This window comes from Bactrocera dorsalis, chromosome 2 (assembly GCF_023373825.1).
Source record: "Bactrocera dorsalis isolate Fly_Bdor chromosome 2, ASM2337382v1, whole genome shotgun sequence".
NCBI classification, from domain to species: domain Eukaryota; kingdom Metazoa; phylum Arthropoda; class Insecta; order Diptera; family Tephritidae; genus Bactrocera; species Bactrocera dorsalis.
The window spans coordinates 9,287,268-9,301,431 of NC_064304.1; the positions used below are offsets into that span (position 1 = coordinate 9,287,268).

Genomic DNA, 14,164 nt, shown 5'->3' on the forward strand with positions numbered 1-14,164 from the left:
ACCAGATTGTTCTTCTGTCACAAAGTGTGAGCGGCCTCATTGAAAAATGACTGAAATCAAGCAGGAATAAGAGGTTACCTCGCTTCTAGGGTAGAGCTTAAAATTAATTACACTACCTTTTAGAAATATTAATATAAATATGCAAATCATCTTGGGCTTAATACTTGCTCAAAAAGCAAAAGAGATAACTCAATCGCCTGCTGCCACGGATTCAAAATTATTTCGAAATTTCGAAATATTTACTGTAATTTATTACAAATATTAAAATTAATTATTTTTTTTTTTATCAAAAACGGAAATTATATGTAACAAAAATAAGTTGCGTCATATTGGTAAGTGTAAACGAAGTTGATCTACTCATATAATCTCTGCCCACACATACAAATATAATTATAAGGCATCACTGCGCTGCCCGGCGTTATCGCTATTTGTCACACTTTCAAACTTTCGGCATTTGATTAACTCAGTTCGTGCAGAATTTATTAATAAGGTAAAAATTTGGGTATTAAAATTTAATCGAACATAAAAGTTGTCAACTTAGCCTCTGTGACAGGCTGGAGGCGAAAGCCAACCGGAGAGCTTAACAGCAGAAAGCAACAAAAAAGACAAATACTTGTGGAAGGAGTAGAATAAAGGAGAACAGAAAAATAGCAGCAAGAGCGCATGGAAAGGGCGACAATTTGGCTCACTGCACATTATATGAGACAATTTAACTTTATTAACCACCCGCCTGCGCTGTCAATATTAAATCAGATGTCCCGAAGGTTCAACTGAAAGGACAAAAAAGCAAAAAAAAAACGGCAAAGAACTGCACATGGGAAGTAGTAAAAAGGAAGCGCAGCGTGAGCAAATATACATACATACCAATATACATATATGTATATGTATATGTATGTATGTATATGAATGGAGGAACTGTAAGAATGACGGTAACTTTGTACCCATGGCTATGTGCGCTCTATTTGATTGAATTATTCAGCGAGTTGCCAAAGAATTTGTTTCTAGCACAACTTCATTCTCTCACTTGGTTTTTTTTGCATGTGATTTTCATTTCTTTTTGCCGGCTCGCACCTCGCAACATGCCACTTAAAATTAAAGAAGCCAACTTTGCCACACAATTTCACCGCAACGCGTGTTGCAGGAAGGACGTAAGGAAGGAAGGAAGGAAAGAGGTGTGGGTGTCGCAAGTTGATGACTAAGGGACGAAGTGTTTGACACTTAGTTGCCACGTTTGCCATGCTCTGTGATTGGAGGTGGGTAAGCATAGTACTGGGCAACATAAAAAGGAAACCATGTGCCGACTTTTCTGCTGGGAAATGCAATAAAGTGGGGAATTACTCGGCAGTGGTTGCTAGCGAAAGTTTTTGAACATTTTTTTTTCAATAATTTTTTTTCTGAAAGCCGCGACAAAGTTTGTCGCGGACGCTAAGCGGTTTTTCTAAATTTTTTGCTTTTCCATTGCCTCAAGCTCTCTCATTGCCACTGCCACACAAAAGCTATTATACGCTGCTAGGAAACGGCCAATTTCGATTTTTATCGCGCTTTTGTCATTTGCTTTTTGTGCTTAGCTTGTTCTTGCTCGTCGGCTTTGAGCTTCATTTTAAAATAATAAAGAATCGCGAAGTTCTTTTGTATTGTGTCCTTGCTCTGCGTTGCGGCTTATGGTATTCCTACACCAACAAAGTTTCTCTCATTAATAACCGCTAGGGAAATGTTGGCGCATTGCTTCTGTAGTTGGGGTGTGTTGGTTGGTGTGGCATGTTGACAACTGATTTGAGGCTCCCACAAATTATGACACCAGCTGTCAAGTGGAACGCCAACTCATGCTGTGTCGACAGGTTTATACGTCGTACAGGTGATTTGAAAATGGTTGTGCGGTTTTAAATGATGGTCAAAGGTAGGTCGTTGAAAAGCTAGTAATCAAGCTGAATTGGTGGGGAAGATCCGTCAAATTAGTAAAACGACGTGGTGACTAGTAAAAACACCATTTGGGAATTTTTTGCCGATGATTTGGGTAAAAGAAAAGTCTGAGCTTGTTTCACATGAAGATAAAAAAATCAGAGTATTTTTGTTAACAAAAGGATTTCTCTGAGCAACTTGTTATCGCCTGATCTACGATATAGTCTAATTCCAAAACTAAAAACCAAATGGAAAGTAGCTTTTGGAATGACATTCCTAGTAATGACATCAAAAAATCTGAGTCTAAGGAAAGCTATTTTGAATAAATATCAACTTTCAATGAGAATATAATGTGCATTTTTTTCCATATCAGTGATCTATGAACTTTTTTTTGTACAATTTATAATTTATTCGGGCTACGTTGGACTTAGTCTGGGAAACAACTACTAAATTAGAAGACCTTTCGTAGAAAAAGATAAATTTAGACCACCTTTTAACATTATATCGATTCTCGATTATGTTTTTGCCTCAAAATTTTTAAGTCCAATTAGATTTTGCTGTTCTTCTTAATCTGATACTGATATAAATTAGCGTCATTACTAAAAGGTGACATTTCTCCTTTAAATGCGGTCGACATCTTTATTTTGTTTGTTTGTTAAACAATTTACCGTCGAAAAGATTACACGTGCCTCTCGTGTTAAGATTATTCCTTCAATACCAGCTGATATAATTATAGCTGCTCTATAAGTCGAGATGGTAAATGACTGACAAAAAGTTTTTATTGAATAATCTATGTCAAATATTAAATTTCTATTCTATTATTCTTTCAATGGCCGAAAGGTAATGGACAATCAGGAAACAATAGCGCATTTTACTAACAGACGAAAGGAATTAAAGCATTTTCCATGGAAAGAGTGCTGAAAATGTACACGTGTTTTGCGCAGAAAGAAAAGATTGGCTTAACAAAGAGTATGCTTTCAATGACCGAAATCTATCTTATCTCATTAACTTTGAAACAAAATAGCTAATTTTCCCAATATTTAATAATAATAAATGAAAATTTTAAAATTAACTCTTTATATGTTTATTAAAAGTACAAGTATTAATTTGCCTGCTAATTTTTTAAGTAGTAATATGGGCTCCTGCGAGCAAAAAACACCCATTTTAAAAAATTTAGATTTTCATATAAAAAATATAACATTTTATCCAAACTTTTCAATATTACATATGTAGCTACATATATTACAAAATTTTTTTGGAATTTTTTAAGGAAAACATCAAAACTCGATCATTAATTTACGTTATTTCCGGCAGTTCCTCGGAAAAAAGTGCTTTCTGGGTTGACAGCCGAAGCCTTTTTACGGGATCATCAGAAGCAAAAATCAAAAATAGTTTTAATTAAGGGTTTACTGGGGTAAAAACAGCATTTTTTTTAAATTTTTTTTCTAATATAAAAAATTAAATATTATTTTAGAATTTTTTGAAACCTTAACTTAAAACTTGGACCAAGAAAAAAAAGCCAAGAATTTTATTTTTGGTAAACCTTTTTACAAAAGACTGAAAATTTTCAGGACTTTTCCTTCAAAATAGTAATCGAAAAACATCGTTCGTCCAATTCTTTAATAATTTTATCTCAAAGACCTCTGTAAAATTTCATGAAGATCGGTTGAGTGGTTCTCAAAAAACTTGCCAAACGACTTCAAAAATGCAGTTTCGATCGCGCACTTAGTCTAGCTAGCCTAATCGCACAAGTTCTCAAAACTGTATCTTCGAAACTGTTACCGGATCAACTTAAAAATTTAGGGCAATATTCTAGATGTGTTGTATTATTTAATACGACAATAAAAATTTTGATTTTTTGAAACTCGTAAACCCACCCTTAAAACCATAAACCAGACGTTGGAAGTGAAAAGTGTAGAGAAGATCGCGAGAAATCTTAAAAACCGACTTGGAAAACACTGTTACAAACAGAAAAAAAACTTTTAAAGTTTTAAGTGACTGTATAGCTGACTTCGAACGTGCAACTTTTCAAGGCTCTATCTTCAAAATGATTATTCGGATAAACGTGGGAATATAAGACAATATTCTACAGATATTACAGAATAAAATAAGATAATAAAAATATAATAATTTTTGAAATCCTGAAACCAACGTAACCCTTTAAAGGAGACGTCAACCTTCGATGTTCGAAAAAATCGGTCAGTGGTGCCTTTAAGAACGCGTAAAAGGCAAAGTTGTGAAAAAACACAGTTTTAAGAAGTTAATGAAATAGAAAAGAAATTTTCCAAAAATATGTGTACTTTTTTCCAATCTATCATCAAATATAGGCCCGAAATTTAAGTCATAAAAATGCATGGAATCAAAGATTTATCATATCGTAAAGTCTAGGTCTTAGACAAGTACCAATATATGAGTACTTTCTAATCGTTTCTATACTAATTTGAATGAATTTTGAATTTTTAACCTTTTTTCTCATATTCTCATAAAATTCCCTATATTTCCGACAGGGTTTATCTTGGTGCGTCTTGCAATTGTTGAGGTTCAGTGAGGTCGTTAACGGTTGAAACGCATATTATCTTGTTTGCTTAGCACCTTTTTAACACACACTTGACTTGAGAGCCCGCATATCCTTCGACAAACGCATTAAGCTATGAATTACTCACACACACACACAAGCGCAGCATAATGTGAGCATAAGTGCGCACTTATTTCAAAGCATCCCAATTCACACTTTCACACCAAGCAAAGAGTTGCGCTCATATTGCTGTTGCTTTTGTTGTAGTACTTGTTGTTCCATTGTTTTCGAGACAACACTTAAAAACACGTTCATCGCCTTTGGCGTTCGCATTTGTATTGTGCGAGTATTTAGACCAACGACAGACAGATTATGCGCAGCTGGCTGGGGCAGCAGCACAAGGTAGTTGTAGTTGTTTGTGGCAAAAGCAGGTCGCATTTGGTTGTGCAAGTGTTTTATTTTGTTTATTTATTTTCCACTTGGCGAGCTTGATGCGCCCTCTGCTGAAGCCAGCAGCTAACGAATGCCAATTTCTCCGCAGCAAAGCTGTCAGACAGACAGCGAGTGGAGCAGTGACTGCTTACTGCACAATTCCCATTCAACAAGTGGTAATCGCAATGAACTTTTTTTTGCCAGCAAAACGTACAGACATAATCGCATAAATACTGGCAAACATATTTTACATTGCATTTGCACATAAATCCTTAAGGACCTTAAGCAGCTTCCAGAGCGAACGTTGCTGGCTGGCAGCACGCAGTTGTGTCGGGTTGAGTAGCAAGCGCAGTCCCTAGGTTCACAGCACACACATATACATATATATTCAAAGCCAGCAGTGCAACGTTATCCACTTCCATTGTCTACACAATTCGCTATCCTGTCGCAAAATGCCACTTCAACTTGCCGCAAACGCTCTCCCACTCTCTACTCACTGCACTCCCATTCAGCGCACTTCACCGCGTTTAAGTGGGCGTGATTGCGGTTTTTAATGTTGCTCCTTCTGTTTCCACTTGTGCATCCATTTTTTGTGTCCTCGCTTATTAGTATTGTTCTTGCTTATTGTGGTTGTTGTAGCTGCCTTTATTGCTGCGCGTTGGCAGCGGCAACAAGTGCCCGCGCTGAGGTGTTCCTTTGCGGTGGTTGTTGACACAAATGAGTGGTTGAACTCGAACTAGCGCACACACGTACCTACTCAAAACCTACACTTACAAAATCTCAAACAATTGACATCACCTCCAGTTTAATGTTTGTTGTTGTATGCTAAGGCATAGCGGCAGTGAATGAAGAGCGAGATGAAGCGCTCTGCGAAGGACTGCGCTAGGGTCTGGGTGATGGAGTGCCATGCCACCGTGCCACATTCTTTCAATTGTGCGCTAGTCGTGCACTCGAGCTTAACTGTTATTAAATTGTCGACAATTTGTAAGCACACACTCACACACTCACGATTTGTGGCTGTTTCGTCCCTGCCACTTTGCCGTCATTAATTTCCGAAGAAAAAATTTATAGTCTTCATTCCACGCGCTTTCTTATCCTCCGCTCCATTGTGCCTTGCATTGTTCTTGTTTAGGTAATTGTATGCATTGATTTGTAATTTATTGACTGCAAATTGTGGCGTTATTTAATTGGCAATTTCAATTGCGGAAATTTCTTTTTAATTCACAGATTTTTAGGTATTCGTAATTTTATATGATTGGCGGCATTACATCTTTGACATGACAATCAAAATAAAGGCCGTTTTCTCAATATCGGATCAGCAACCTTTTGTGATCTAAGTTCTCGTCAACTTAACCAATATTCCTTTTCTTTGGAAAGGTTGACCATCGGTCAGTTAAGTTCTGATTAACTTAATCAAGGCTAGATACTTCCTTCGGTAAGGTTGACTATCTGTCAGTTAAATTCTGGTTAACTTAACCCAGCCTCCTTCTTTCGGTACGATTAACCAGGATTTAACTGACAGATACTTGTAATGTAATTACCTAGTTTTTTCACTGAAAGTTACACTGCTCTCTGAATTCGATGATAACTTATAATTTTCCGAACTCGGTTTCATCGCAAGTTTCATCGAAAGTACTCTGAGTTTGTATGAATAATTGCTATTTTTTATACTAGAAGGAAGCATCGAAAATTAATCCCCTAAACCTAACCTCCTCCTATCTTATGTCATAGCCATGGGACCACTGGACAAAGCATTACTTCATAGGAGAGAAGAAGACATTTAAGTCATCCTATTATACGGACTGACTGACGCCTAATCTGTTGTAAATTTGTCAATCTTTCATAATTAGAGCTGCCACTTCGCTGACAGCTTTCCTTTTTACACAGGACTCGCACATAAGTGCAGTCAAATTTTCCACATTGAGACTACCGCCAAGTGTGGGTTTCAGCTTTTCCATTTTCCGAGGGCAATGATACAGTACGCGTTCAGAATTTTCTAAGCACTCTCTACATGTCGGACAATATGGACTAAAATCATTTGTAGAGGATTCTTATAGGTATAACATCCATGACCACTGAGTATTTGGATCAGGTGGAAATCCACGTCTTCATATAGTCTATCTGTTCACGAATGTATGTATGTCCGCAATCAGTCTATGGGTCCACCGTCCTTTGCTTGAAGTTTACCATCGTTGCTGCCACATGGTGATGCTTTTGACTCTCTCTTCCCTTTTTGTTGCGGTAGACGTCTATGATAGTTTCATATTCGCGTGAATTCGTCTCCTTGGATGTCAATCTGCGCTACTACCTCAGCAGCGTCGTTTGATATGGTCGGAAGGCACTTATCACGCGTATTGCAGAAGTCTATGCTCTGATTTAATTGGTCTAACATATTATATGTTGATTTTTGAATAATTAGTATAGTTTGTTCGATTCGCTTCTCTTTAAAACTTGGTGAATCGAATACAGCTATTTCAGTATCTCAATTAAAAAAAGTAACGAATTGGTACTTCACTTTTGAATGAAGTATAATTAGTTATGTTTCTCTTTTTATGTGAAATTGCTAAATAATTTTTATAATCATTTGACTAAATTAGGCACTATTTATATCAGATTTTCTTGTGAAACGGTATAAAGAATGCTTAGTTAGAGAACGCAGCATTTTTCCAGTGAGCAATTAAAATGTACGAGGAAATTATTTAATTGTGTATTAAGTTGAGTAAATATTACAACTTAATTGTCTTAGCTAATTGAGCTGTTTTAATACAGCATTAGTCGATAGCAAATGACTTAATCATACTTGGTTCTACTTATAATATATATGTATATACATATGTATGATAGCATTTGTTTATACCAAAACAGATTTCAATCATTTTATTAGGTTATTGGATTGTTCGTCAATTAGATGCTAATTGCCATTCGAAGTGCTGAAAAACTTCTGTAATTACTGATTACTCTTAAAATTTCGGTAAAAAATTTTAACAATTTCGATTCCTTGTTGGATCGTATATCTTTTCGTGATGAAATTACAAACTTTACTGAAGAGAAACGTCAAAAAAGCGAGCAAAATATGGCGTCGTTTGCCGGTACCTATCGGTCTACTTTTGTAGTACCTTATTGAAAAAGCCTATATGTTTTCAACATATTCAAAAGACTTGCTCTTTTTTGTTGCTGCGAGAGAGCTTAACCTATAAATTTAGTATAAATAATTTGGACATTGAAATAAAGAAATTTTGTATTAATATGACTTCTATATGTATGTATACTTTACATTTCATAAACCATTTGCCACTCGTGTTCCACATAATTTCTATCTGATATCAAAATTTCTACCCCAATAATACAGCTTAAAATTTAGCAATTTTTTATATGCGCCAAAGGCTATTTTATTACCACACTACATAAAAAATGGGTTATCTTATCGCGCTTCGGCGTAAAATTATGAGCATTGGCGCACTTCATCAAATCGCTATCAACAGAGTAACAAATTGAACTTGGGAAACAAAGACTTTTTGCCTCGCAGGATAAACGCAAAGGCGCAAAACAACTACTTACAGCCTAAATGTAGCGCAAATGGGCAGTTAACTAGGCGACAAATCCGCAAATGGACAGCAACTAAATTATTCATTAATTCGACTGACACTTGCCACTGCTGCCGACAGCGGCGGCCAATGATAAAGTGACAAGCGATGAGTAAGTGAAAGACTGGAGTTAAGCGACGCGTAAGATGGGGAGCGGACGATGCTACTAGTGCTGTACTATGCACAAATGTGTTTGGCGATAAAGAAGACTCAGCTGAAATTGGCGCTAGAAAAGTTAATCGCAAATATTTATATGCAAATGCGAAGAGGCTTAAGATAAGTTGTCAGGAGGTTGGGCGTGTGTGATACAAAATTTAATAGGCCTAACAGCAAATAACGGCATAAATACTGCGTATATGAGGGTGGGGGGAAATGAGTCGCAATAAAATTTAGTATTGACACAAGCGTAATTCTAAAGTAAATTCTGGCGCAAATATTCACGCTTGAATGGCTGCAAATAAAATTATAAAAATATGAAAAAGTTGAGCACAATTTTGAAAGCTTTTAAGGCGCAATAATAATAATAAATCGCGCAAATTGGTGATAGTCGTAAATTTCCAGTACCACCCATTCGTTTGCAGAGACGGAGTCGACTTATGCAATAGTCTTATTGCCGCTTATGCCTACATCTGTTCATACATACATAACTACATATTTGTACTATAAATAGTTGAGGCACTTTTATTGCCGCCGCCACCAGTCTAAAATCATAGCACTTCAGCGACTTTTACGCCTCTGTATTTCCCTTCACTTCAATATGTACTTGCCCTTTGCTGCCTCAGCGCTCTTTGCTCTTTGCCACAACGCCATGCCGCTCTGCATTGGCTGACACGCGGCGGCGCTGTCAAGTAATTGAATTTTATGTGCGAGTTGACACTTAAGTGTCGCGCATTCTGCGCATTTAAAATCTGCCATAAATGCCACAAATTGTACTTCTTGGCAGCATTTACGAGCTATTAGCGCTACTTGAACGCGAGTGCGAGTGATAGCTGAGTTGAGAGATGGAGATATGCTTGAAGAAGGGGCGCGCGATTTGTCAGTTGCGGTGAAGTTTAGCGGTTTATAAGTATGGGATATGATTTTATTCGATCCTTGCATGCTATTTGCATGGATTAAATGTATTGGTATGCAGTTATTAATATTATTGCTCTCAAGAAAATATCTGCTCAGTTTTACGTGTTTTTTTTTGTCCAAAAATAAATCGAGAAAAGTATTTTGTTTTCAGACTATACGGGTACACTTACCCTCTTAATTAGTCTGACTGACTCATATTGGTATCTGACAATTTCGAAAAATTTAAGAAATTTATCGAAAACCATTGGGTCAGCATTATAGCTGAAGCAAATACAACCTTTGTTTGGCTTTGCTTCAGACTTTTGTTTTGACAGATCAGTTCGATATATAGTATACTTTTGGATGAGTTATTTTACACCGTAGCGAGGCAAACTTTTAGGCCACTCTAATCATCGCAACAGTTCAATGTACATATTTCAGTTGTTGACTTGACTTTAATTGCGCTGCCATCGGACTGGTATCTTGAATTCAATCCAAAAGGATTATCTATTAGTGGCTGCAAAAGCGTCGCGCAGCATTTTAATTCGATAGATTTGTATTTGACAGAATTTTTGAAATCTCGAAGCCCAAATATGTATATGTCGAATGCATAGACAGAATGCCTACGACAAGTGTCTCAAGTTTTATATTTCTAACCTAATTTCGTGTGCGGAATCATTGTGAATGTTGGAAAAAGCCTTCGGTGATTCAGTTTTATCAAAATTACAAGCCTACGACTGTAACAAAGCCCTCAAAGTCGGTCGAGAGATCGTTGAAGACGTCCCTCGTTCTGGACGACCATCGGGCTGTTCAACTGATGAAAATTGTAAAAAACTGAAAGCATTTTAAACGCTGATGATACATGGGTTTAAGAGTTTGCTATCAAATAAGTCATCAATCATCGGAATGGAGGGGGAAATGCGAAATCGAAAAACCACGCCAAAGCCGCACGAAAATTGAGGTGAAGCTCATTGTTCTAGTCGTAGTATGGTGCATCATGAATTTGTTCAGAAAGGATAGGTGGTCGATAAAGAGTTCTATTTGGCCGGATTGAAGCATTTGCGTGAGAACATCTGTCGAAAACCGCTGGAATTGTGTAGGAACAATTCATGGATTTTACACAATGATAATGCTTCATCGCATCCAGCCACGCTGGTGACCGAATTTAAAGCCAAAACAAGCAATGAATACCATCTATCCGCTACTGCCTTCACCAGGTTTGAATCCGTGTGATTTTTTCTTGTTCCCCAAACTGAAATTGACACTGGGTGGATTTCAGTCGGTCAAAGAGATAAAACAAAATTAGTGAAAAACATTCCAAAAAGTGCTTATGAAAAGTATTTAGAGGACGGCAAAATCGTTGGCTTAAGTGTATTACATCTGGTGGAGAATACTTTGAAGCCGATCAAATATATATTCATGAACAATTGGATACTTTGCGTTTTATTTATAGTTTTCGTACTTTTTTCTCTCGATGTGCAATGCTTTTAAGTTTGTTCAGAATAAAACCAGAAAATATGGTATTTCCTCTTTCGGTTTTGAAACGTCAGAAACCAATTCATTACACGAATAATACTACATACTATATAATACTTCGATGAGAATTCATATTAGGTCAAAAGAAGGTCACCACTAGTAGCATTTTAGGTTAGTAATAACCTCAAAATATTCTCAAATAATATTAAGTGCCTATACGCAGGGATCCTTTAAAAAATTTCGAATATTTTTATGTTTATAAAACTGTATATTATAATTATTATGTAGTGAGGATTTATTTATTAAATGTTTAGCGTGTTCCTATATACATACATATGTATGTACACAAAAAATTTTCCTAGTTATTACCACCTCTAATTAATGCTTAACCTCAAATCAAAGTCTCAAAAACTCTCTTCTAATAACCACTCTTCACTTTTCTCTTTGCAGGCTAATTTTTCTGGTCCCATGGTCGAAGCAAAACAATACAACATACATAATTACATACAGACATCTATATAAAAAATTAACTGAAATTAGCTACAATAATGTTTAGTACTAGTAGTAGTAAGAAATGTGTTTGTAAAATGTAGGCAACAACAACAATACTATAAATTTTCTGTAAATATGCATGTTATAACGTCAACTTTAGTTTGTTAAGCAACAAAAAGAAAAACTAAAATTAACACATAAATATACTTTGTATTTCTCAGCTAAAAAATAATACAAAAATGTTGTACTAAAATATGTGCTAAATAATATAAAATAAAATAAATGATAAATATAGGACGAAAAGAAAACGCTAAAAATTATGATAAATGGAATCCTGAAAGCAACGTAATACGTAATATAATATAATTAGCAAAATTTCATAAATAAAAGAAATAATTAATTTTGTCTTGCTTATAACTTTTTTTTATAAAATAACTGTAATGCAAAGTATGTAAAACATTGAAACTGAGCATAAAATGTAAAACATGTTAATACGTTTAAGTTACAACAACAAAAAAGTGTTTTCATTATTTCTAAAATAAAGAAAAAAACATATTTTTATTTGTGAAAAATAAGAAAAAGAAAAATATTTCATATAAAATAGTAAGCATAAATAGCGCGATAAATTTAAATGTTAAAAATAAAAAAAAAAATGGTTAAAAGTGTTTATAATTTTTCTTTAAGTAGTACAAAATGTAGAACGGCAACGTCATAGCTGTAAAATGTAAGCATAAATGTAAGCCAAGCAAATATACAAAAAAAAAAAAATAAAGGATGAATGTTTATTACACTACAAGCAAAAAGTATATATACTTGTGAGCCAAGAGCTTAGCGCGCGCATGCGCAGCGTTAGTTTAAATGGAATTTAAAATTTATATTAAATATAAATTATTAACTTATTTAGTTATGCGGCAGATTTTTCAAAAATATATGCTACAATTGCTCTGAAGTATAGTGAGATGTAGTGAGACATGCGACTGTAGCCACAGCTTGCAAAGGAATTTAACATAATTTAGTTTAAATAAATTTTTTTTTACGCGTCTAATTTATAAAAAAAAACCGCCATCATGCTGCGTTCAAACGCTTTTGCTGCGCTCAGCAAAGTGAATAGTTATAGAGATTTTGCAGAGTGAGGGGAGGAAATTTCTACAAAGTGGTAAGAAGTAGTAGAGATCAAAGCGCTTAAGGGTTCATTTCTTAATATCTGCTACAATTTGAATATTAGACAGAGTCTAGGGCTATGATATTGCGAGAAAGAGTACTTGATTGTTAGACTAGCTTAAATCTAAAGGTCAGATCTTTCAGCAGTATATGATGTATGCACAATTAGATATTAGTTTTGATCGGAACGTTTTTTGATTATCAGCAAATCAACCTAATAAATCAATTGAATTGTGCTCTCTTAGTTTTAGCTATTTTCTCTTAGTTATCGCCCATCATAGAGTTTTTCAAAGAAATATTGTTATACTTAGCTTGAGAAAGCTGTCCCCGTTCTGATTGAAACGGCCAGTGCCCTTTACTCTCTGTTTTAATGTAAAAATTTTAATTCAGGAAATCGTACCTATCCTATTATTTAGGTTAGATCAATTCATTCTAACTAAAGCTCTGCATTTTTAATTCAAATACCCTCATTTTGGAACATCGCGCAAGGAAATATAAGGTGTAAAAAGTCTTATGCTGACTCTATATGCCAGTTTAAGGTCTCTTTATGTGACAGATCGACACAACACCGCTCCACATATGAAGAAGGCACTTTACACAAATTTATTACATTTAAGCCAAGGTAATAATCGTTTTTCATATAAATTTAGAAGAGTTGTAAAACACGACTTTGCTCAAAAACTCATGCAGCGTAATCAATTCGGAGTAAATTATCACCTAAAATGCAAACCAACGTATCCTCAAAAAATCGAAATTGACTTTTTATTGTTTACGATTCACTACATCATATTAAATATATGGAGCATAAAATTTTCAGTTTCAGTCGCCAGTTATAACCCATATATAACCGATGTATACCTCATATATAATCGATGTATAACTAATATATAACCAAAACTCAAAATTTGTTTGAATATGAGTGGTTTCCATTATAACGTTTTTCCTTCGCCTGTAAACTTATGAATGATGATGTTACGTTATTTTGTATTTTAGGTGACGATGTGTAGATATATCGAGTCACATATAACCGACATATAACCATTTCATAACCGATTTTGCTGTCACATATAACCAATATATAACCATTTTATAACCAAAACTCAAATTTCGTTTAATATGAGTGGTTTCTGTTAGATTGCTTTTCCTTCGCCTGTAAACTTATGAAAAGTGATGATACGTTATTTTGCATTTTGGGTGACGATATGTAGATATACATATGAAGTAGGTTTCTCAAATGGAGAACTGACGTGTTAAATCACTTTATCACATTGTACTAAAAACTACCTGCAACAAATTTTTCGTATTTTAGTTAAAAAATATGATTAGTAGTTGCAAAAATGCCTGGAAAAATGTAGCATACCTTTAGGAGCTCAGCAACATTATAATTTTTCAAGATCCCTTAGCCTTGCACCTTTCAGCTGCTTTGACAGTTTAAAAGCAACAATTGGAAATCGTCGAGAAATTATTAATTAAAAAATAAAAATTTCTAAGAACAAAGAGAACGAAAACAGCATAGCATAAACCAGTACCCACCAAGAAAAAGAAAACAAGG

General features: G+C 35.1%; 1 protein-coding gene across 4 annotated transcripts in view; it reads left to right on the plus strand.

Annotated features, from left to right (window-relative positions):
* Positions 1-12,254, plus strand: part of LOC105234144 (forkhead box protein O) — a 96,008-nt gene extending 83,754 nt beyond the window's left edge. For all 4 annotated transcript variants that reach the window (XM_049448459.1, XM_049448458.1, XM_049448456.1 and 1 more), the window contains one exon: positions 11,410-12,254. The gene's annotated coding sequence lies outside the window, so the exon portion shown is untranslated. The remainder of the gene's footprint in view (positions 1-11,409) is intronic.
* The last annotated feature ends 1,910 nt before the right edge of the window (positions 12,255-14,164 follow it).